The 14122-nt window shown below is 30.8% G+C and overlaps 2 long non-coding RNA genes across 2 annotated transcripts; one reads left to right on the forward strand and one right to left on the reverse strand.

Annotated features, from left to right (window-relative positions):
- The first annotated feature begins 9571 nt into the window (after window positions 1-9571).
- Window positions 9572-11661, forward strand: LOC126889858 (uncharacterized). The gene is made up of 2 exons (XR_007700196.1): window positions 9572-9768; window positions 11360-11661. It is a non-coding gene; the product is annotated as an uncharacterized LOC126889858 (long non-coding RNA).
- Window positions 11658-13355, reverse strand: LOC126889860 (uncharacterized). The gene is made up of 2 exons (XR_007700198.1): window positions 12846-13355; window positions 11658-12791 (listed from the first exon to the last, which is right to left on the reverse strand). It is a non-coding gene; the product is annotated as an uncharacterized LOC126889860 (long non-coding RNA).
- Between the last annotated feature and the right edge of the window lie 767 nt (window positions 13356-14122).

Genomic DNA, 14122 nt, shown 5'->3' on the forward strand with positions numbered 1-14122 from the left:
TATTATTTTTCTACAGTTGGTATGTTTTAATAAATATATTTTAAGACTACTGACAGTATTGTTGGTACTTTGGATCTTTTATTTATAGTAGAGGATCCAATATAATGTCGATCTGCACCGATCTGTTTAATAATGGATTAAAATTATTGGATATGTAATTTAGTATGGTAACAATTATAAAAAACAAGGGGTGCCCGATATAATTTTGTTCTGACTATAATTAACATGCATACATAATCGAAAACCTCTTATACCCGAAGGTGTCGAGGTGTACAAGCTCTCTTAAATTTTTTTCTACAAATGTACACCACTCTTTTCTGTCTCTAGCTAGTTCCTTCGGCTCACTCTATGTCTTCCCTCTTTCTTTGAGAATCTTGCTTATCCTATTGTTCCATGTTTTTCTTGGTCGTCCTGTACAGTGTATGCCAGTAGTACAGTCTCATTTACGCATTCAGTATTATTTTCTGTCATCCATGGTTGAAATTTAGCGTATTCCTTGTCATAGATACGTTTATTTGGTAATAGATTCTCAGTCGCTTTATTGGCTTTTTTTCAGAAATATCGAATTTCTCTTGCATTCTGACTTTTTTGACAATTTCACATAGAAAAACTTTGTTTATGTTAATACCAAATTGCTAACCAACATCACTTTTCTACCAACAGTACTAAATACCTGCTGCGATACAGTATTTCTTCTAATTTATTATATTATAAAATTAAAACTTTAACTGACGCAATGAACCGCTATGACATAAAATTTTATATTCACCACATGCATAATTATGTAATTTATAAGCTTGTCGCCCTTAGGGTATAAACATCTATTTAATGCCCTTGATACATAAATAACTGTTTAATATATAAAAAAAGTAATTTTTTAATTATTCATTAATTATAGTCAAAACAAAATTATATCGGGCACCCTTTTTTTTATAATTTGTAAACATACTAAATTACATCAAATAATTTTAATCCATTAAACAGATCGGTGCAGATGGACCTTACATCATATCTCATTAGACTATTAAAAGGCTATTAGATTAAATTAGAGGAATTAGGGATGGTGCCAAAAGAATGTGCAGATAAAATTCGATTACGAAAACGTCAAGAATTACAGAAAATTGGATGCATATGCAGTAGTCATATAATATTAAAAGTAAATAATGTCACAAATGAGGTTTCTATGACATTTCAAAACACATTATTATGGCGTGTTTTGGGCATGATATAGTGTTGAAACATATAGACCATTAGCACTAAAAACATAGGAATAAATCGACTTTTAAATACAGCACCTAGAGACTTTAAACTTTTCGTGTCTAGAGACTTAAACATGTCTATGGTCACGTCACCCTCTGGATGCACTACCTGGTGCCCAAGATCACTGCTAAGACATGTTGTCTTCTGGAGTGTGGAGGATTTTTGAGCACCGGGGGTCATTTCCACCCATTTTTCTATAGTATACCTTTTTTCTGACACCATCCTAAACACAATACAAAAAGTTGCAAATCTCTAGGTGCTGTATTTAAAAATCGATTTATTTTGTGCTAAATGCCCTGCTCTAATATTCGCATTTGGAATTAGTGCTAATAATATAATAAATCCCTTTTAATGCACCAATTTAAATAAGACTCCTATTATCATTATAACAAACATCACAAATTTTAAAACAACAAAGCTAGAACAACCTTGGACAGTTTAAAAGTCTCTCTATATTCAGTAAATAAATAAAACAAAAAATCAATTCACAAGTAAGTGTAAAGGCAAAAAAGGCATGTATATAATATATTATATTATTTTATGATACACATATAGGTTATGTCAGAAGGGAAATGTCAAAACAAAACTACAACTTCGGAATGGACTAAATACCTATACTGTGTTTAGCCGCGTCTGATATGAGTCTTAGAGTATGGAAAATTTTTTACCCTCTCCGGAGATCTAACACGCAATCTGTTTTTCGAACGAAAGTGAATCCTTATTTTAATACGGTTGGTTCTCATTGAGATTTGACATCACTTGTTTTATTAGTGATTTTTGTGCGATTTCTGAGTGAAAACTAGCAATTTTTTTAACTCTTTATAGTGGTGATGTGTTCGGCTTACGGTTGTAAAAGCGACAGCAGTAGGAAATAAGTGGGAACTACATTTTACAGGTAAATAAATATTTCTGTTATGTGTGCGTAGATGAAAATTCAATAAATACTCCTATATTCTTAGATATTGCCTCTTAAATGGTTAATAATTTGAAAATTAACACTTCAATGTACCTTATTACATAATTAAAATTACATGGTTAAGTTATAAAATGAGAAAAATTTACATGTAAAATTAAAAGTAACATAAAAAATCACCATTTTACCAGTGGTGTAGGTACGAAACGGTACGAAATAAATGAAATTATAAAATATATTGTGGCAACTTCGAAAATGGAATTAATAGCGTATATTGTTATTACATATTATTGACTTTTTTTGTGGTTAAATATTTTATTGTTTGATTTTATTTTGTTTATATTTAAAAAAATTATTTAAGAGCACAGGCGCAAATATTTTACGGCTATCTCTACTTTTCTTTTTTTACACGGCAAATTATATATGTATAGTATTTTTACTACAAAAGCGATATTACGTAGGTCAAAATTTTTGACGTAAAAGAACTGTCAAACATTAGAATGTGACTTTTCATTATTGCCATGTTTATAATTAACATGGCAATAATGAAAAGTCACAATCTAATGTTTTGACAGTTCTCTTACGTCAAAAATTTTGACCTACGTAATATAGCTTTTGTAGTAAAAATACTATAGTAAAGTTTTCACTGGTATGGATACGTACATAAACATTACTTGACAATGACATTGTCACCATTAACTTGAGATGACTTTTGAATGTTCTTGGATAACTGTTACTTGTATCATCGCTTAAATTATTAATTAAATTAATTAATATGATAATTTTTCACTAACTATGTATTCAGTGATTATAATAATTTATATACTATGCCATAAAAGATAATACTTAATCGAGAAAAGAGGAAAAGTGATTTTTTTAATAATATATTGTTACTATGGAACGCTTAGATAAATTTTGAATATCTTTAACAACAAAATGCTTATATCACAATATATATCCTGGTGTAGTCTCTGCTTGGGATCTTCCATAAATAATAAACAATAAATAACTTTTTATTAATTTCACGTCTTAAATTATTTAGCCAATACACTATTCTTGTTCTCATGATCATTTTTCAGTGCGTCATTAATTATGACGTCATATACTGTATTGGGTGTGTCGAGACTTATTTCATGTAATTATTGACGAATCTGACAGATGCCTGAATCGTACTTAGCCATAGGTGAAAAGCTCGTGGAATTAAATTAATTAGTAATTTAGTAGATTTGATTTTTACACAATATGTTAACATGTAGGTATTTTTTATAAAGGAGAATAAAATTAAAAAGTAAACAATATTGTTCATTAAATTTATAAATATGGAAACATTAAAAAATGACACAAAACTATCCATAAACTGTGTTTTTATCTTCTTCTCTAGGTGCTGTCTCCGCTTCAAAAGTTGGCAATCATCAGAGCGATCTTTATTTCTGAAACCGCGGCTCTAAATAATTCATTGTTATTACATCCAAACCAGTTCCTAAGGTTCTTCAGCCATGAGTTACGTCTCCTTACTATGGATCTTTTTCTTGCATAATGACCTGGAGTATTAGAATATATTTATTCTAACGAACTAAATTCTAAACCAAAATACAAAACTAACTTTTAACGAACTAAATTCTAAACCAAAACACAAAATAATGCACAAAAACGTTATGAAACACAAGGGAAGTCGAATTCGAAATTTCAAAATGACAGGTACACAAAATACTGACTTGACAAATAACCGTCACTTGACTCTTTGACACTTCTAAAAAATGGCCAAAATGGACGAAGTTTTCGTCAAATGTTCGTAATACGTGTATTTGATTGGCTAGAAAAAACGCGCATTCTAAATATCAACGAATCAAACGTAGGTTAGGAATAGACATCTTATGTATATAACCATTGTAATGCTGCATTATTTTTGTGTTTAATCACGGAGCCACCGCTTTTTCCGTCTCATCTAACTTAATTCATTAGAGAGAAATCGAAAAACTGTGACGCACTGAAAAATGATCATGAGAACAAGAATATCAATATTATTTAATAAACAACTCACGATAACGAGCGATACAGAATTATTGGATCAAAACTAGCCGTGCAAAAAATTACGTATGTCTTGTTTTAATCTGAATTTTTATCAATTAATTTTGATTAACGTTATAAAACATAAAAAATCAGTCAAAACCTTTAACACAGAACTTTAATCTAAAATAAAAAGAATTAGCACAATTATAAGTAACAATAATAAATAAAATCAAACAGGATGGTGTATATGTCCACCACCAAAATCTCTACATAACCTAACTTTTTTTGTTAAGTTGACGTGCACTGCAAAGTTGACGTAAACTGGAAAGTAGTATATCTGAATTAAGAACAGACATGCACTGTATATCTATCTCTGTCGTTGAGAGCCACCTATGGTGACAATAATTTTGGATCAAACGTTATTATTATTCCTAAAGCCGTGTCAAATATCTAAAATTGCCGCTGTCTTGTCAGCACATTCTGTTCGACTGAGTGCGTTGTACGACAAAGATAGCGAATATTCAATTTGGAAAATATTACCACTGACATGGCGTTCATTTTTTTCCAATAGGGCTTTTCATTTGTTTCGAGCTTCTGTCATGTGTCACATAATATTAATATATCTACGTCATACGTCTTTGGTTTGTATTATTGTTATATACCAATAAAGTATGTCGTAGATATATTAATATTATGTGACACATGACAGAAGCTCGAAACAAATGACTGTGAATGAAAAGCCCTATAGGGCTTTTCATCGATTGCCATTTGATTCGAGCTTCTGTCATGTGTCACATAATATTAATATATCTACGTCATGCGTCTCTAGTTTGTATCATTGTTATATACCAATAACGTATGACGTAGATATATTAATATTATGTGACACATGACATAGGGCTTTTCATTCACAGTCATTTGTTTCGAGCTTCTGTCATGTGTCACATAATATTAATATATCTACGTCATACGTCTCTAGTTTGTATCATTGTTATTGGCCATGAGCCGATGTGTAGAGGGGATTTGACAGCTTTCGCCAGCGCTGTTAGTGGCAGTTTTGTGCATTTATCTGATAAATTTAAATGACGCGCCATGGGTAGAGCAGAGGGGATTTGACGGTTTTTGGCCAGCGCTGTTAGTGCAGCGTTGCCACATTTAGTAGATTTCTACTTTTTTGGTAGATTTTTGATATTTTTTAAAAAATTCTAGTAGGCAATATTTTTTAGTAGATTTTTGGTATATTTCAACATTTTCTTATGACAAAAATAAAATTTGCTTTTTAATAGTATTTACCCCATTTCTAAATAAATTTTTAGACATTTTGTTACAATTTCCCAATGTCATTACCGAAAATAAGATTCAGGGGTGGGATTATTTGTACAATCGCTAACACCGCCGACCGCTTTCTATCAATGTCAATATATTTGAATTTTTAGTTTTAATTCAAATATTTTCTTGTTTTACTAAGTGTCACTTCAGCATCAACTAGCAAAACTAGAAAATAATTCAATTAAAGCTAAAAATTCAAATATTTTCACGACAATTGACATCGATAGAAAGCGAAGTGTAGATATCTACAGTGCACGGAATCTAGCCCCAGGACGTAGATGATGAATATTAAACAGAAATGAAACTGGATTCTGGTGTAACAAACTTGCAGATTTCAAGTAGCAGTGCAATCAGTACCTATTTCAGGTGTTATTGAAGAGTTCTGGCATTCGGTGAGCCTGTTAGAAGCTAACGATGGAAAACTAAAATATCTGAGGCCCGGTCTTTTCACCTTCGAATAAGTTATTCTGAGGTTTATTTGACAGATTTACATGTAATCTTCCGGATAAACTTCCTAATAAATATTTATTCGGAGGTGAAAAGACCGGGCCTAATTATAATATATGTAACTTTGCAAAACAACAAATGTTGTGTTTGCGTGTTTCTAATGTAAAATGTGAAATAATTGTTTGAAGAATATGATCCAGACATGCAGATGTTAAAATCAGTGGTTGACAAAATATTATATACAAATATTAAATATAAAACTGATAAAAATTAATAATAGTTGGTCATTTTTGTTCCCCAGTTAAAGTATAAAAAAGTTTGGTTTTTATTTACAAACAGGTATTAATTTCTAGTTAAACTCCCTCTGTGGCTCAGTGGTAAGAGCGCCTACCTTTGGATCGAAAGGACCGAATGGTCGTGAGTTCGAATCTCACCAGGGTAGAGAATTTTTCGTTTATTATAAATTAATAAATGAAAATAGTTTCTATCCTTGTGGGATCGGTACCCACCGGAGGGACCGCAGACGTTCGGATACTATTAGCGTCTCTACAAAGACAATGACATCGACTTTGCAAAGTAACAAGACACTTACTCAACACACACACTACACATAACACTAGCTACCTAATTGGTAAAATCCACTGTACCATCACCATGCTAATGCCCATTAAGGCCCCGTCTCACCATCAAATAATTGACAGTTATTTGATCAAACTTGACAGTTAGTGACACAAAGTGACAGTTAGTATGTATAGTTTGTGTCACTAGTCAAGTTTGACTGTCAAGTTTGATCAAATAACTGTCAATTATTTGATGGTGAGACGGGGCCTTTAGTTGTCGAGGCATTAGCTAAATAAAAAAAATTTCTAGTTAGTCAGCTGTTATTTTTATTATAAAAAGTCCTAAATTATATACAAATATATTAATAAAGTTTTATAGTATATTTTAGTTTTTGATAAGTAGATTTTAGTAAGCTAAACTTACAGTAGATTTTCTAAATAAAATGTGGCAACGCTGTGTTAGTGGCAGTTGGCAGTTTTGTGCATTTGATAAACTTCATAAACTGAAATGGCGGATAATATGGATTTTTCAAAAAAGAAAACAAGATATTGCAGCTGTTGTATTGATTCATATAAAAATACTGAATATAACAGTACTGGATGCATTTATTATATTCGGAAACATTGCGTACATGTCCTGCATCAACTAAATCCTTTCCTTTTTTGGTGTTGCTGATTGAAATTGGATATCATGGGAAATAAGACTTGAATCCAGTATAATGTTTAATATCCATTTTGATAGAATTCAAACAAATTACAATTCATACAAATTACAAATTTTAATAAGCAAATCAGTAAGCACACAAAAATAAACAGAGGTAACATTTAAAATGTTAAATAATTCATTTAAACTTATTCTTTTCCTCAATGGTCTCTTGCGTAAGCAGTCATCCAGTCGCACGAACTTATATATTAAATATTAAAATTATAATGAATAAAATAAAAAAACATAATTAATTTTACTATTATATCTGTGTATTCATTTAGTAATCAGGTTACAATAATATTTCAGTTCATAATTTGTGTCTTTCTAGATAAGTATCTATTTTTCTCGTTTTGTATATTTCACATACATAAATTTTATCAGAAAAGTATAAGTTTCAAACCGCGAGATAGCGCTACCGTCGAAACTCACAGCCAATATACCAATAACGTATGACGTAGATATATTAATATTATGTGACACATGACAGAAGCTCGAAACAAATGACTGTGAATGAAAAGCCCTATAGGGCTTTTCATCGATTGCCATTTGTTTCGAGCTTCTGTCATGTGTCACATAATATTAATATATCTACGTCATACGTCTCTAGTTTGTATCATTGTTATATATCAATAACGTATGACGTAGATATATTAATATTATGTGACACATGACAGAAGCTCGAAACAAATGACTGTGAATGAAAAGCCCTATACTGAAAAAAGTAATACTTTTGAAAAATTTAAACGCAGAATGAAAGACTAAATTATTACCGAGGGCTGAAAGTCCCTCAGAATAAATAAAAAGTTTCTTTTGAATGAGATCTTTGAAAATAAAAATCACACTAAATTGTCTCTTAGTTTTTCACCCCTGTAACTTTTGTCTCAGAATTCGAAAAAATAAATCCTATTTAAATATAGTATTGGAGCCGAAATTTTGCGACCTATGTGAAATAAAGATATCTATCATAAATCAATAATTCAAAAAGTTTGCTTTCGTCACATCCCCTAATTCCTAATCCTGTTTTATTTTGAGTGGGTATAAAAGTTCAACATACTAAAATACTGTTATTTGTTTCAATCTTTCTATGTAAGCCATGCATAATATTGTGTAATTAATAAAAATAGAAAATTGAACTAAACCTACGAGCAATATTATTTAATTATGTAGTTTTATATAGTTTCTTCTGGCCTACGCGATACGCCACTGGCACTCGTGTTTGGTTCTAACTTGGTTTTGGCTTCAGTTTCGTTCTCGTTGCGGTCACTCCAGGGAGAGGGTAAAAAATTTTCCATACTCTAAGTATTGAGTTGAATGAAAATTTTTGAAAGAATCTTGTAGGATGATTGTTTAGATAAATACCTTATAATCTTTTACAAACTTCCAAAAATATATAGGCCCGAAGTGTTGATGACACACTTGTCTATTGGAATAAACTGTTTCAGGATCTATTATTATATTGTTTTTTAAATGTGGAGAAACACAACACGGGATGATCAATGTAAACTAAAAATTATACTCACAAAAACGGAGAGGAGGTTAATACAATTGATTAAAATTGTGATTAAATCTAATTAAAAACGTAACACCACTATAATAAAATGTTTAAGCCACAAACTGTAAAATAAAAATAAATAACAAATTAATTTAATTGTCAACTGTCAGTTGTTAAATATGACAAGAGAATGGACTGACAGCGACATCTCTGGATTGGAATGGTAACTAATTTGCTGTCTTGACCTTGACAATTTACGTGAAACGTCTATGAGTATGTATAGTTTGTGGTTACCTCTGTTTATTTTTGTGTGCTTACTGCTTTGCTTATTAAAATTTGTAATTTGTATGAATTGTAATTTGTTTGAATTCTATCAAAATGGATATTAAACATTATACTGGATTCAAGTCTTATTTCCCATGATTTCCAATTTCAATCAGCAACACCACAAAAGGAAAGGATTTAGTTGATGCAGGACATGTACGCAATGTTTCCGAATATAATAACTGCATCCAGTACTGTTATATTCAATATTTTTACATGAATCAATACAACAGCTGCAATATCTTGTTTTCTTTTTTGAAAAATCCATATTATCCGCCATTTCAGTTTATGAAGTTTATCAAATGCAATGACATCATGATCATGGGCTGCGAACTCAATGGAAAAAATTGGTTCCATGGGCTGCGAACTCAATGGAAAAAATTGGTTCCATATATATAGTGAGCTTCCGGAATTAGAGATGGCGACACATAATGTGGATCGCTAATATATGTGGTACAAGGCTACTTGAAAAGAAGAAGAATATTTGACAATTGAATTTTGAGTTGGACAGTTGTGTTTATTTTGACGAAAGGCTAATTAACCCACGCGGTACCGACGTTGCCAAATGTTGATATCTTCATCCTTCTGTCAAAGTCACAGGCAATGTGAGGTTATGAGTTATTTGTTGTTGTTTTCTTGTCACAGAGCACAGTACATGACAGAAGTCACAGAGCTAGCAAAATGTTAAGATGATTTTATTTTTATTGTGGAATTGGAAGAAGGAAATGTAAGTAATCAGTAATCATGGAATTAAAACTTAAAAAGAATAATTATATGTTAGTCATGAGATTCAAAAATACAATTCTATATTATAATAATCAGAAAACAATAGAAAGAAAAGGTTGATTATGGTGAAGAAGTAAAACAAAATTACTTATATGCTAAGTTTATTGAAGAGTGAAGATCTTGAACAAGAGATAAATCTATAGAAATTAGTGGAAACTGTTGATTTGTAGGTAAAGAAGACAAAATAGCTAATGAAACAGAAAAAGTGGTAATCTTGTTACCACTTGGATTGTTGAATTTAAATAAAGGTTTTCAAGTAACTTTATATTATATGTTACAGTTCAAGTTGATTATCCAGTTGAAGTTGACTATTCCTAGTTTAAGTCAACTAGCACTATGCACTTCAATAACATTTATCTTTTTAACAATATGTGATCATTACTATCTTTTGTAGATTCATCCTTCAGAGTTCTTACTTTTTTAATGTATTCTTCATACTAATCTTTTGATAGTGTCAAATTATTTACTTTTGCCCTCAAACGCTCATCTCTTTAGCTTCTCCTGAAAAATATCCACATGGGTGTGCTACATTTTAAAAACCATCAACAGGAATGTAACTTATTAAAACTATTTAAAACATATAAAATTAAAAAAGAAATAAAAACTTAATATATCGATACATTTTTGGCAAAGTAACGTGACATTTTGGCGAAAATCATTTTTTTTTTTTTTTCATTAAACTAACGCTATTCTTGTTTAGAAGATACTGCCAAAGTGTAGTAAGCCTATGTTTAGTAAAATGTAAGTAAGTCATACATATTATGTTTAAAGTAAGTCTAGGCTTACTACACTTTGGCAGTACCTTTTAAACAATAATAGCATTAGTTTAATGGAAAAACATGATTTTCACCAAAAATGTATCGATATCTAAGCTTTCAAATATTGTAAAAATCTCAGGAAGCGGAACAATCAAGAATACAGACAATAGATCCATGAAATAAAATATTACATCTTTGTTACTGTATGTTCAAATCGTGATAAGTTAATAATAGTCAACACAAAGAGATGCGCATGCATAAAAAAGCACGTATGAATGTACATTTACTGAATATAGATCCATGAATAGTCAACTCAAACTAGTAAGAGCTGATTCTCTTTTTCCGGGGATCTACTTTTACTAACAAGAGTTAGGAAGAATGTACTTCAGCTAGTAAAAGATTTAATTTTTCAAATCAACTCTTACTGCTCGTTTTAGTTTGAGTTGACTCAAACTAGGAATAGTCAACTCTAACTAAGAATCAACTTGAACTGTGACACATATACTATTTTATTTAAATCCAATACTATATACGACGCTATGAGATGAAGTGGCCTAAGCCCAAAATGCAACAAATGAGAAATAAAGACCGTTTTCAAACTTAATTTACACTGTTAATGTTCTGGGTTATATTGTAATTTTTTGCAAAACAATATAGAATCCTGGTATATTTTTTCAGGAGTTAATTATTATATGCTAATTTTAATATTTATTAGTGACACTTTTCACATATTTATACAACTGAATTTATTCTAAATAAAAAAATTAATTGCAGATAACGCAAACATCTAGGAGATTTTTGATGAGATGCCAATCCTGCGTTCTTAGAAAAAAGCCAGTCCCAGAAGGAAACTACCAATAATAAAGTAGAGAATTTATTACACCAAAGAACAAAGCTAATACTCAACATAGATCAACTGATCCACATAGAAATGGAGGAACAAAGGGCACAACAGAAGCAGGCCAGACAAAAGAAAATGACAGAAGAGAGACACAGAAAAGAAATTAATTTATTAAATTTAAAAATTAAATTATGCAAAGGACAATTAAATAAAGAATAAAAAAATCAAACATGTATATTAATGATTCTTTTATTTCCCCATAACACAAAAATATTCTATAAGGTTAGCAAACATCTTTAACACATTGATGGACAGAATGTCTATAGACGTCTAATTTCCATTGATGAAATGTGACACAAGGTCTATAGACATTTTTTAAATAACAAGTTATGACAAAAAATCACTAGATTTTTGTCACAATATATCTACAGATGCTTATTATGAAATATGACATGACAATCATGGTCATCGTCCACATGTTTACAAAAAAACGTCAAAATTGTTTCCATAAACTATAAGCGCTAAGAAATTTAGCAATTTTCCTATTCTACTTCGCAAAATTCAATAGAGTGTCACAACACTTACTTATCCATTTGAGGCACTGTTCGTCAATGTGTTAACTTTGGTAAATCTCTCTCAATCTCTATATTATAGTATATTTCTGTAGGATAGAACAATAATTGAATCAATTTAACTGTGTACACTTACATTGACTAAAATAGAAAACCTTTCCTGTTTTAGCTAATGTACAGTAGGAAAAATGAAAGTACCCATGAACGAACATATAAAACACGCCTGTCACCGTGTCACACAAAACATTGGCCTGCGCAAGTACATGTAATAATTATTGTTACATGTACTTGCACTGGACAATTTTCTTTGTGACACGGTGACTGGAAAATACAGCGTGTTTTATATGTTCGTTCATGTGTATTCTTTCATTTTTCCGACTGTAAGTGAGTGAGATTCAATTGTTTTGTTTTCTTCCATATACAAAAAGGAATGTATTTGTGGACTCATTAATAATGGCTTCAGTGAATAATCAGAATGATCTGAATTTAAACATCATAGCAATACTACAGAATTATTTATATCTGGCATAAAAAATATGTAGGTAGACATGAAAAAATATTAGTAAGTATTTAAAACATAGCCAGGGAGTATCACAATACAGTACCTTTCATGAAGTTTGTGGCGCGTTTTACTTAAAATTTAGCAAATACTACCTATGGAAAATATTTCAAAATAAGTCTATAATTTTATTTTTTATCAAAATGAAAATACATTTTTGCGCCTCGTAATATTCATATCAGCTCTTGTAGCAGGAATATTGTGTGCGCCACTAATTCTTCATTCTTGAAAAATCTACAATTAATTTTAGTCAAACAGAAACGTTAGGAAAATTCTTTTTCCACCTACCTCTACCGAAAGTATACTTTCCCGGACCTGATTGTAGGGAGCAAAGTTGTACTTTTCCTCCCTAGGGAGGAAAATATTTTTCCTCCCTAGGGAGGAAAAGTAAAAGTGACGTCATGGTATTTCATTCATGAAATGTAACTTATTGACGCCCTGTACAATATCTATTTTCTATTACGTAAGTTTCTATACATTTTAACGTTTATTTATAAAACACTCTGTATTTTGCAGAATGGTAAAAAACCGTAAATTTTTATTTTGATTTATGTTTACATTATTATTTTGACTTATATTTGACAGTTGACAGTTATATTGTACGTACTTGTTAGTTTTAGTTCTAATAATTTTTGTTGGTTAGTTACATAAATAAATTAAGTAAAAATGAAAAAATGACTTGTTATTTGAGGAAGGTGGAAAAACCATATGTATAACATGGGAGTAAAGTGCCTTTTCCTCCCTTGAATGATTACTGCCCTCCGCTACGCGTCGGGCAGTAAACTTCATTCTCGGGAGGAAAAGTAGCACTTTCCTCCCTTGTTATACAAATAGCTATTGCTTTAATATTGAGCCCATACGGGAAAAACATCGTAACTGTCAGTATAAAAAATTTACAAGTGAAGTTTTAAATAAAGTCTTCCTTGCTATGAAGGAATGAAATATGCAAAGTACTTATTTATTACTTTTAAGAAATAACTACAAAAATATTTCATTTTTATTTGTTAAGAAGGGAGAAGACTTTACTCAAAACAAATACTCACTTCTAAAATTTTCATTTTGATGGTTAGAATGTTTCCTGAAAGAGGATGTTTCGCATTCAAAAATCGCGCCTAAAATCTAGTTAAGAAAATCTGGCAACGTCGGTACCGCCTGGGTTAATTAGCCTTTCGTTTATTTTGTAACAGCGTTGCCACATTCAGCAGATTTCTACTTTTTGGATAGATTTTTGATATATATTTTTTAATTCTAGTAGGCAATATTTTTTAGTAGGTTTTTGGTATACAGTGATGAGCACGCTAATAACCGGCAAAAAAGCTCAAAAAATGGAAAACATAATACATTGCGAAACAAAAAGAGATGAAACTAGTGGAGGTGGAAATTATCGTTATAAACGTATTAATTAACATTACATTACATAGTTTTCCACCTGTAGACCATAGAGGTATATATTAACATAGAGGGAGCCTACCTTCCGCGCTTCCTGACGACAAGATCTCATGGACTGGTTTGCTGCATCTCTTTCTAACACATTGTATCGAAAATCTATGATGACATTCAGTGTG

The sequence above is a fragment of the Diabrotica virgifera genome, chromosome 8, assembly GCF_917563875.1.
Source record: "Diabrotica virgifera virgifera chromosome 8, PGI_DIABVI_V3a".
NCBI lineage: Eukaryota > Metazoa > Arthropoda > Insecta > Coleoptera > Chrysomelidae > Diabrotica > Diabrotica virgifera.